At 45.2% G+C, this 10,448-nt stretch overlaps 1 pseudogene; it reads left to right on the forward strand.

Moving 5' to 3' along the window:
* The first annotated feature begins 310 nt into the window (after nt 1–310).
* LOC119530205 lies at nt 311–7,133 on the forward strand (annotated as a pseudogene).
* The last annotated feature ends 3,315 nt before the right edge of the window (nt 7,134–10,448 follow it).

The following is a 10,448-nucleotide window of genomic DNA, read 5'->3' on the forward strand; positions in this document are numbered from 1 at the left end:
CATCAACAGCACATTGAGAAGGAAGTGACTGGCCCAGGTCACACAGGTAGCAAAGTAATCAGCTGGGATTTGAATCCAGGTGCCTGGCTCTAAAACCTGCTCTCTTAACAGCAGCACTGTATGATGTACCGGGGAGCTGGGGCTTAGTAGGACCTCAGGGAATGCTTTCCAAATGAGTTGACTGTAATGAAGGTACAGTGGATAAATGACCTGCCTATGGTTAGATAGGTAGTCAGTTCAGGGCTAGGAATAGAACCTTGCTTTCTGACTCCATCACCAGGGCTCAGTATACTAGAAAGGGGTAGAGGGTATGGAGGTATTACTAGTTTTGCGAACACACAACAAAATTTTCCATACAAGGGAATAGAGCAGTGTCCATGATCAACTGCTCAAAGACAGTTTGTTGAAAGCAGAAGAGCTGAGGTAAAGACTTTTCAGTGCTCCAGGTTACTAAACTTCAAAACTGCATCCACTCTTGAGTCACCCCTGTGCAATCTTTCTGCCACGTGTTAGCCAGACACAGTCCCTGCCCACTGTGCTCTCTGATACTTCAGCTTGTTCCCTTTAAGACGCCCAAGGAAGTGCACCATGGAGAGGAGGAGGTGGAGACTTTCATCTTCCAGCAGAGACTGCCCAACTTATGTTTCTCATCATCAATACCTTCTATTCCAACAAGGAAATTTTCCCTCAGGAGTTGATCTCTAATGCTTCTGATGCTTTGGTCAAGATTCACTATGAGAGCCTAACGGACCCCTCCAAGTTGGACAGTGGTAAAGAGCTGAAAACTGACATCATCCCCAACCCCTAGGAATGTACCCTGACTCTGGTGGATACAGGCATTGGCATGACCAAGGCTGATCTCATAAATAATTTGGGAACCATTGCCTAGTCTGGCACCAGAGTATTTATGGAGGCACTGCAGGCCGGTGCTGACATCATGACTGGGCAATTTGCTGTTGGCTTCTATTCTGCCTACTTGGTGGCAGAGAAAGTGGTTGTGATCACAAAGCACAGTGATCATGAGCAGTATGCCTAGGAGTCTTCCAATGGGGGTTCCTTCACTGTTCATGCTGACCAGGGGGAGCCTATTGGCTGGGTACCAAAGTGATCTTGCACTTTACAGAAGACCAGATAGAGTACTCAGAGGAGAGGCAGGTCAAAGAAGTGGTGACGAAGCACCCACAGTTTATAGGCTACCCCATCACCCTTTATTTGGAGAAGGAACAAATCAGTGATGATGAGGCAGAGGAAGAGAAAGGTGAGAAAGGAGATAGGGTGATGAAGAGAAGCCCATAACTGAAGATGTGGGCTCAGATGAGGAAGATGATAGTGGTAAGGACAAGAAAAACAAAATCAAGAAGATTAACAAGAAGTACATTGATCAAGAAGACTTGAACAAGACCAAGCCCATTTGGATCGGAAACCCTGATGACATCACCCAGGAGGAATATGGGAAATTCTGTAAGAGCCTTACCAATGATAGGAACGACTACCTGGCAGTCAAGCACTTGTCCGTGGAAGGTCAGTTGGAATTTCGGGCATTGCCCTTCATCTGCCGCCAGGCTCTCTTTGACCTCTTTGAGAATAAGAAGAAAAAGAGAAACATCAAATTTTATGTCTGTCATGTCTTCATCATGGACAGCTGTGATGAATTGATACCAGAGTATCTCAACTTCATTTTTTTTTTTTGTGGTATGGTTAATTCTGAGGACCTGCCCCTAACATTTCATGAGAAATTTTCAGCAGAGCAAAATCTTAAAGGTCATTCACAAAAAAACATTGTCAAGAAGTTCTTGAGCTCATCTCTGAGCTGGCAGAAGACAAGGAGAACTGCAAGAAATTTTATGAGGCATTCTCTAAAACCCTGAAGCTTGGAATCCATGAGGACTCCATTAACCAGCAATGCCTTTCTGCTGCACCATCACACCTCCCAGTCTGGAGAGAGATGGCTTTTCTTCTTCTCTTTCTGAGTATGTCTCTCACATGAAGGAGACCCAGGAGTCCATCTATTGTATCACTGGTGGGTGCAAAGAGCAGGTGGCCAAATCTGCTTTTGTGGAGCAAGTGTGGAAGTGGGGCTCTGAAGTGGTCTATATGACTGAGCCTATTGATGAGTACTGTGTGCAGCAGCTCACAGAGTTTGATAAGAAGAGCCTGGACTCAGTTACCAACAAGGGCTTGCAGATACCTGAAGATGAGGAGAAGAAAATGGAGGAGAGCAAGGCCAAGTTTGAGACCCTCTGCAAGTTCATGAAGGAAATCTTGGATAAAAAGGCTTCTGTCTTTACCCTGCGGCATTGTAATGAGCACATATGGCTAGACAGCCAACTTGGAGCAGATCATGAAAGACCAGGCACTTTGAGACAACTCTACAATGGGCTACATGATGGCCAAAAAGCATCTGGAAATCAACCCTTGTCACCCCATCGTGGAAACTGCGGCAGAAGGCTGAGGCAGACAAGAATGACAAGGCAGTCAAGGACCTGGTGGTACTATTGTTTGAAACTGCATTGCTCTCCTCTAGTTTCTCCCTTGAGGATCCCCAGACTCACTCAAACCACATCTGCTGCATGACGGAGTGAGGCTTAGGTGTTGATGAAGATGAGTGACAGCAGAGGAACCCAGTACTGCTGTTCCTAATGAGATCCACCGCCATGAGGGTGACGAAGATGCATCGCTCATAGAAGAAGTAGATTACTTGTTTCTCCCCACAAACCTTGTACTCATGTATAGTGTTCCCCTGGCTCCCTCAGCAGCCCGAGTGGCCCTGTCCCACCTGGCTCCATCTACTGATGTCTAGTGTTTTTTTTTTCCCCACCTTCTGTCCTGTGTCTAAGGCAGGATGCAAAGGCCATAAGCCCCATCCCATTTGACAATGGGGTTGGATGTTGTGTATTGTGAGCTTTTTTGTTTATATTGTTCTGAAATTAAAGTGTGAAAAAATAAAAAAAAAAAACACCTGCATCCAGGGCAGGCATTTGTCACTTACGGAGACAAGCTCCTCATTAGGCAATTCTGGTGGAAAACTCATTTATGACCTTAGGGAAATTGAAACATTCACTAAGCTGAATGAAACACCAGATGCCACAAAGAGAGTTGGAGAAGCTTCCAATGGAGGTGAAGCTCCCTAAATGGGCTGCAAGCTGCATTGCATTGCATCAGGAAGCACATCCCAGAATAGACCAGCTAGGGCTTGATTCTTGGCTACTCAATACAATTTAGGGGCATTTCAGGGCATTCCAACATCATTACTATGAGCCTTACTTTAGGTAAAACTCAGGAACACCCGTGTCATCCAACAGTCACTAAGTCAAGAATGTGAGTTGTTCAACAGAGAGAGATGATGTTAAGAGACCAGGTTCAGGTTCAGAGTGTGATGGTCCTGGGTTCAAATCCCAGCTCTTCTATTTTCCATCTGTAAATCTCTGGGCAAATTACCTTCTCTGTCTTGCTTCCTTCATCTGTAAATCAAAAAAGTAAAGTTTTCTTCATGGTATTAATTAAGGTGATATATGTTATATGTTCAGAGCTAATTCTAAGTATCAATAAAGACAAGTGACTTTTAATTACACCAATAAAAATTAGTGGTACTACCACTTTCCAAAGAGCTCAAAAGAAAACAAATGTCCCTCAAGTCATCAAAATAGGTATTACCAGGAGACTAAAGTACATCTGTTCTGCTGACAGGTGAGAGTGTACTTCAAACCTTCATTTAGTTTCAGTATTCTTATTTTGGTCACCTGTTTATGGACTGTCATCCCCTCCCCCTAAATTAACCTCACTTAAGAAATCAGGGACATGTGTCATCTGTTTTCAGGCAAATTTTTTCTGAAGGTTCAAGTTTCCCAGATGAGGTCTTTCCCCTGTCCCTCCTGTGTCACAGATGTCTTACTTTAAGGAGGCAGTCGGATGTTCTGGAAAGAGAACATGCAGGTTTTGGATTCAGACAACCTTCACCAGAAAACCAGGGCACATGGGAAACATTTAATAATGTTAATTCTTCTTGTTCTAGACTTGCCAAATTTACCAGTGACTCACTGCTCTGCCCTAGGCCTTGCTTTGATTCTGTAAATCCCAATGAAAGTCAAGTTTCAGAGCATCAAAACTCTCCACTTAGTACCCATCCAAGAAAGGTTAAACTAAAGCAAGGCTCCTTGGTAATGCTTAGTGCCCATTCACTTGGGCCCGTATGGCTTCCAGCTTCTCTGCCAAAAGGGAGGCAATGGCTTTTGTTCTATGGATGGATGTGGGCAGTTGGTCTGTTTGGGGGCATTTTCAGGTCCCAATCCCTGGTCTTGTGGGTATAAACCTGTTTGTAAACAGGATCTTTGAAGATGTTATTTGTTAAGGTGTGCCCAGACTGATAGAGTATTTATTAAGGAAAAGAAATTGGACATGGACAGAGAAAACATGGGGAACAAGCAGAAGCTGGAAGTCAACAGAACCCAGAAGAGAGAGGATAAGACACCACTATGTGCATTACCATTTGACGGTAAAGCCAAAGAACCTCAAAGATGCCAGCCAGCTAGAAGATCTCAACCCTGGGGCAAAGCAAGCCTTCTAGCCTCTGAAACCGTAAGCCAGTAAGTTCCTATTGTTAAGCCAACCCATCGGGTGGTATTTGTTTTAGCAGCTGGGAAATTAAGACAGTGTGTAATGTACAGCCCAGTTCTCTGACCTCAGGCAGGTGACTCTTCTGAGGTGTGGATGTCCTGGTTCCTTTGACATCTTCCTCAGAGGTGACCCAAGCCACATCCTTCTTATTTCATTGGCAGCACAGAACAGCAGGGCTGAAATTTACTTCCTGTTCTCTAACGGAAGCGTGGCAATCAGCCAGTAGTCTCTGGATAAGGAGGCCTTGTGTAAGAAGTTCTGAGGGCTATATATTTTCTTCATCCTCATTACTTTTTTTTTCCTGGGAAAGGGCCACACAGGGTGGAGGACTGGCCCATGGTCCTAGTTTGTTCATTCCATTTGTTCCCTAAAAGGAAGGGTTGTCAGTCCTGTTCCATCCACCCCTCGTCACCTCTCTGCCCAAATCTAAACCTGGCTGGTTCCACACATGAAGCACAAACACTGACCCACATGGGGCTAAGAGAGGCAGAAGGGATCTTGGCTGGACCAGCCTCTCCCTGACGGGCAGGCGCTGTTGTAGGCCCTCTCCAGGGTCTAGGGAAGCTTTAGATGCTCGACCGAAGTGAGGGCAGCTGCCCTAGTGCAAAGGATAAGACACATCGCCCTTCCCCTGTCCTGGGTGGTGGTGGGCAAGGCAGAGACCAGCCAGCAGTTTCGCATCTGGGCCAGGCAGTATGAAATGCATCCTAGCAACAGTCAATTTTTTGTTATTTTCAGTATTTTGGCTATTGGACATTATTCATGAGTATGATATGTCACTCATGCAGTATTTTTTGGTTTATTTTTACATTTAAAAAAGCAACAATATTTAGTAGTTGCTTTAACATTACTAGAAAGAGCATTTCTAAATATTCCTAATTCAACTTTGATTTGGATCATTAATTCTACCCATATGTTGCCATGAGCTGAGTTTTTCCATAACATCTGTGTGGGGGGGGGGGGGGAGATGCAGTAGGAGACCCAGTTGTAGTTTCTGTCTACTTCCCCACTTTGCCCTTTGAATTGTAGCAGTAGGGCATGCAGGCAAAGAAGGGGACAAATCCCCTCTTCCCCCAGGTTTACTGGAGTCTCTCAGGCACTTGGGGGAGGCTCACAGGGCCAGCTGGGGAGAGCAGGACAACTTGCCCTTTTCCTACATGACAAGGCAGAGCCAAAAGGCAGAGGGGAGGTATTTGGTGGGGCATCAGCCAAAGCCAGGCAGGAAGTGGATGATCAGCTTTGTCTTCCTGGAGTCCCCTGAGAGAAAGAAGCTCAGGTAATAGATCAGCTGCAGCCACAATTCTCTACTCTGTGAAGAGGGTCGGAGAAGGCGACTGATGGAGGCAGAGGAAGTCAATTGTTATTTTTCCCAACCTCTCCTTCTGCTTCTAAAGGGGGTGAATTCTAGGGAGGTGGGGTTGTTTGCCTTGTATTTACCAAGATGTGCGGCAGACTGCAATTTCTGAGAGGCTGAGAGTTCTAAATTGCTCTGCAAAAGACCAGGGAGGTCTTTAGAAAGAGAGGAGCATAGAGCCCTGGAGTGGAGAATGAGGCAGCTGGTGGTCCACAAGCAACATTAGTGGAAGCACAGTGATGTCAAATGGGGGCTGGCAGTAAATTTTGCTGTGGGTGGGCCATGTACCGCTCCCCTCAGCCTCTCCACCATACCTTCTGTAGAGCATATACCACTCATTAATGGGATGCTTTTGGTTTACTTCTTTGGGGATGCAACAAAATGTTGGGTCTTGCTTCAAAGTGGGCACAGGGCTGAGCACAGAGCTTGTCCACGGAAGACCAGATACATTTAATTCACATCTGTCTGACCCACAAGGATTGAAGTGGCTCCAGTCAGGCTGCTCTTACCCACTGCTATATCTTTGATGCCTAACCCTGAGTAGGCTCTCAATTGTACTTCTAGAATGAAAGTGTCTCTGTAGGGTTTGCCTTTTCTTTCCACCACCAGGATGCATCTGGATTAATCCAGTAACTTCCTCATGGCTCCCATCTTTCTGGCTTCTCCTGTTGCAAATATACTCACCAGAGTTTTCACCTCCAGGACCCCTTGGATGAGCTTTCATGGAAGTATTGACCTTTAGCACTACTATCTTTCCTTCCTCAGAAATCCTAAAGGGCTTCCCATTGCCTAAAATCACACCGAAGTTCCTCACCCTGAGGTGTAAAGTCTCACAGGAAGTCCTAAAGATGAAAAGAACTCAGGTATATAAAAAGCTCCTATAAAAATTCAGGGTGATCCACTTGTTAGCTCCTTCTGGCAGGGATTCCTGTTTCAAGTTTTTTTTCTCATCTAGACACATGTAAGACTGCATTTCCCCGCCCCCTTGAACTTAGGGTGGCTGCTGGGATAGCTTTGGGCAATGAAGCAGAAGTGAGTGTGCCGCTAGGTGGAAACTTTGAAAGCCAGGCCTGATTTACCTCGCTCCTCTCCCACAGCTGACCGTGGCATTCCATCAGCCCGGGCTCAGGCTGAGAACCCAGCAGAGGACTCCCACCCCATCTGATCTGAGACAGGCACATGGTCACCGTTACTTAATAGGAACTGTTGCTATGCCTTCTACAGAGGAGAAGAGGAGGGTGACAGGGACATAATTATGTGCCCCAGGACCTCCAGCTCTCCAGGTTAGATTCTGTCACCAGTACAGCCCCACTAGACCTCTCTGGGAAGCCCCATAGGGCTTTGCAAAAGCACAGGAGCTTTGTCACCAAATAGGCCTGGTTCAGATATCAGCCCTGCCACTTACCAAGGAGCCTCAGTTTCCCATCTATAAGATGGCACACAGACACAGACACAGACACACACACACACACACACACACACACACACACACACACAGTGTGTGTTGAGACTATGTGAAGGTTATAGCAAGCTAGATGGAAAGCCTGACATGCGTGCAGTGGGGACTTGGTACATAGATGTCCCCTTCTCTTTCCCACAGCCTGGCTCAACGCCTTGTCTCCTGGACTGGCCACACCCACTTTCACCTCTGAGCTCTTGCACGGGCTGTTCCCTCTGATTGCAAATCCGTCCCCTTCTCCTCTTCTCATCTTCTCAAAGCCCAGCTGAATCCTCTCCTCCAGGCATTTGCACCTTGCGATTCCACCAGCACTTAAACGGCCTGATGTAACCCAGCCTGTGACTTACCTTCCTCATTACAGTAGAAATACCTTGAGGACACTGACCAGCCTGGGGCTTCCTGCATCCCTCCCTGGGCCTGGCCACTCCCAGCTGTTTCTCTCACTGAGTGGCTGTGGCCATGACCCTTTACTTTACTGCCTGTTTTCTTCCCCTGTTAACCTGGAGGGTGGCTGCATGAGCCCCAAGGCCTTCCCACTCAGACTACCTGAGGACCCGGCACCCCATGAATTGGGGAAATTAAAAAGAAGTGGCCCACTGGACCCAGCTGCAGTCCTGGATCTGCCATTGCTCCCAGCGCTTGCATTTTCTCCAGTTGTCCCAGTGACTCCGGGACACGGGCCCTTCTTGCTGAAGAACACAAACTTTGGAGAGATGTGGTGACTTCATTGACAAGTTGGTTGCAAAGGCTTTATTATTGATAACCAAATATCTATCTATGTGCTAGGCACTGTGCTAGAGATTAAGAGAGGAGAATGAGGCAGACATGGTCCCTGGCTTCGTGGAACTCACAGCGCACCCCAAGACATTCAATGAGCACTCTGTCCTCCTCCCCCCTGCTCTCCTTGGGGTCCCTGGGTCATGCTGCATGACAGGCATGTGACTCACCCTCATCACTGCAGTTACCATGAATGCAGTCCCTTCTGTGGATTGTCACCAGGTGATCCTGTAATGAGCACTAAGGAATATAATTATAGTTACTGAACAATTGTTTAAATGCTTGCTAACTTTCTGATGTATTGTATCTGTAATTGTTGTAACTCACTGAACCGTAGCCCGGAGAACCACAACCTGAATGCTTTGTTTCTTTAATGCTGATGCTATGTTTTCTTAAATGCAATTTTATTTAAATATGCTCACACACAACATAATCCATCCTAAGTGTACAATCAGTGGCTCACAGTATCATCATATAGTTGTGCATTCATCGCCAGAATCAATTTTCAAACATTTTCATTACACCAAAATAAAGAAAAAAATAAAAAAAAAGAAACAAAAAAGAACACCCAAACCATCCCATACCCTGTATTCCCCCCCTTCTATATATTTTTGTCATTATTTTATTACTCATCTGCCCATACACTGATTAAAGGGAGTGTCAGTCACCAGGTTTTCACTATCACATGGTCACACTATGAAAGCTAAATAGTTATTATCAAGAATCAATTATCATCAAGAATCAAGACTATTTGTTTACCATTCAACAGATTCAGGTATTTCCTTCTAGCTATTCCAATACACTAGAAACTAAAAAGGAATATCTATATAATGCATAAGAATAACCTCCACAATGACATCTTGACTCTATTTGAAATCTCTTAGCCACTGAAACTTTATTTTGTTGCATTTCTTTTCTTCCTTTTGGTCAAAAAGGCTTTCTCAATCCCATGGTGCCAGGGCCAGATTCCTCCCTGGGAGTCATGTCCCTTGTTGCCAGAGAAACTTAAACCCCTGGGAGTCATGCCCCACATAGTGGGGAGGGTTGTGAGTTTACCTGCAGAGTTGACTTAGAGAGAGAGGCCACATCTGACCAACAAAAGAGGTTCACTGGGGGTGACCCTTAAGCAAAATTATTGGTAGGCTTAGCTTCTCCTTTGCAAGAATAAGTTTCAAAAGGGCAAGCCCCAAGATCAAGGGCTTGACTTATTAAATTGGGATTCCCTAAGGCTGATGCTATGTTTTTTTTTTTAAATCTGCATGATTGCTTTATTATACAGAAAGTTTCCAGCAACAGTAAATTAGTTTTAAAAAAGGACACAAAAAGAGTCATTTTGGATAGAAATACTTCACTAATTCCTTTATTTAAGCCTACAAGAAAAAAAGTCTTACCTGACCAATTAGGTTGGAAGGGTTTTACTACCTTTAAGAAGCCGTTAGTTAGGATAAAACACTGAAAACACTTTTGTCAAAACAAATAAAAAATGCTCTCTCAATTAGCAGAGAAAGTGGTAAATCTATTAAATTAGACATACATTGCTTCCTCACCCAGACCCAGCAGAGCCAGCCACCTCCAACCCCCCACCCTCCAATTAACAAAACAAGACAGTAGTTTTCAGTTACAATCTCAGGGAAGATTAGTAGGCGTGCTGGAGAAGTAATGGGAAACATCTGCATTGCTCCTCTCCCGGGCTGGCATAGGGCTAGCCCAGGAGAGAAGGATGGCTCCACACTCCCACGGGCAAAGGCTGTCTGCAGGTAAAGAGTTACCTTGAGGTACCGGAACTTGGTTATTAGTTTTCTTTTGCTTCCTCGAGTTGATGCTGTGTTTTGGAACTATGTAATCTTCACCTTATAACTGGACAGTAACAAGACTTGCTCTGCTTGTATCCCCTTATCTTGTTTTGCAAAACTGAAGTTGGGTGCCCTTGCCTGTAAACTCCTTGTTAATTAACATCAATCACCCCAGATTTGACCACCCCAATTCCTAAGTTATCTTGCTAGACCAAGGAAGTTCTAATCAGAGTTGGCCACCTTGACATGTGCAGTAGTCTAAACCTTAAAATTTAAGTAAACTAAGCATGTAATTGATATCGGCATGTTCAGTGATTAGATTATCTCTAACTTCATCTCAAACCACCTTGCTCTTTATCCTAAGCCTGTCTTTGTTTGGATGCTATAAAACACTAAAAGTTTCTCCAGTTAGGGGAGACAGATTTGAAGACTGCCCTCTTCCTCCTGGCTC

The sequence above is a fragment of the Choloepus didactylus genome, chromosome 3, assembly GCF_015220235.1.
Source record: "Choloepus didactylus isolate mChoDid1 chromosome 3, mChoDid1.pri, whole genome shotgun sequence".
Taxonomy (NCBI): domain Eukaryota; kingdom Metazoa; phylum Chordata; class Mammalia; order Pilosa; family Megalonychidae; genus Choloepus; species Choloepus didactylus.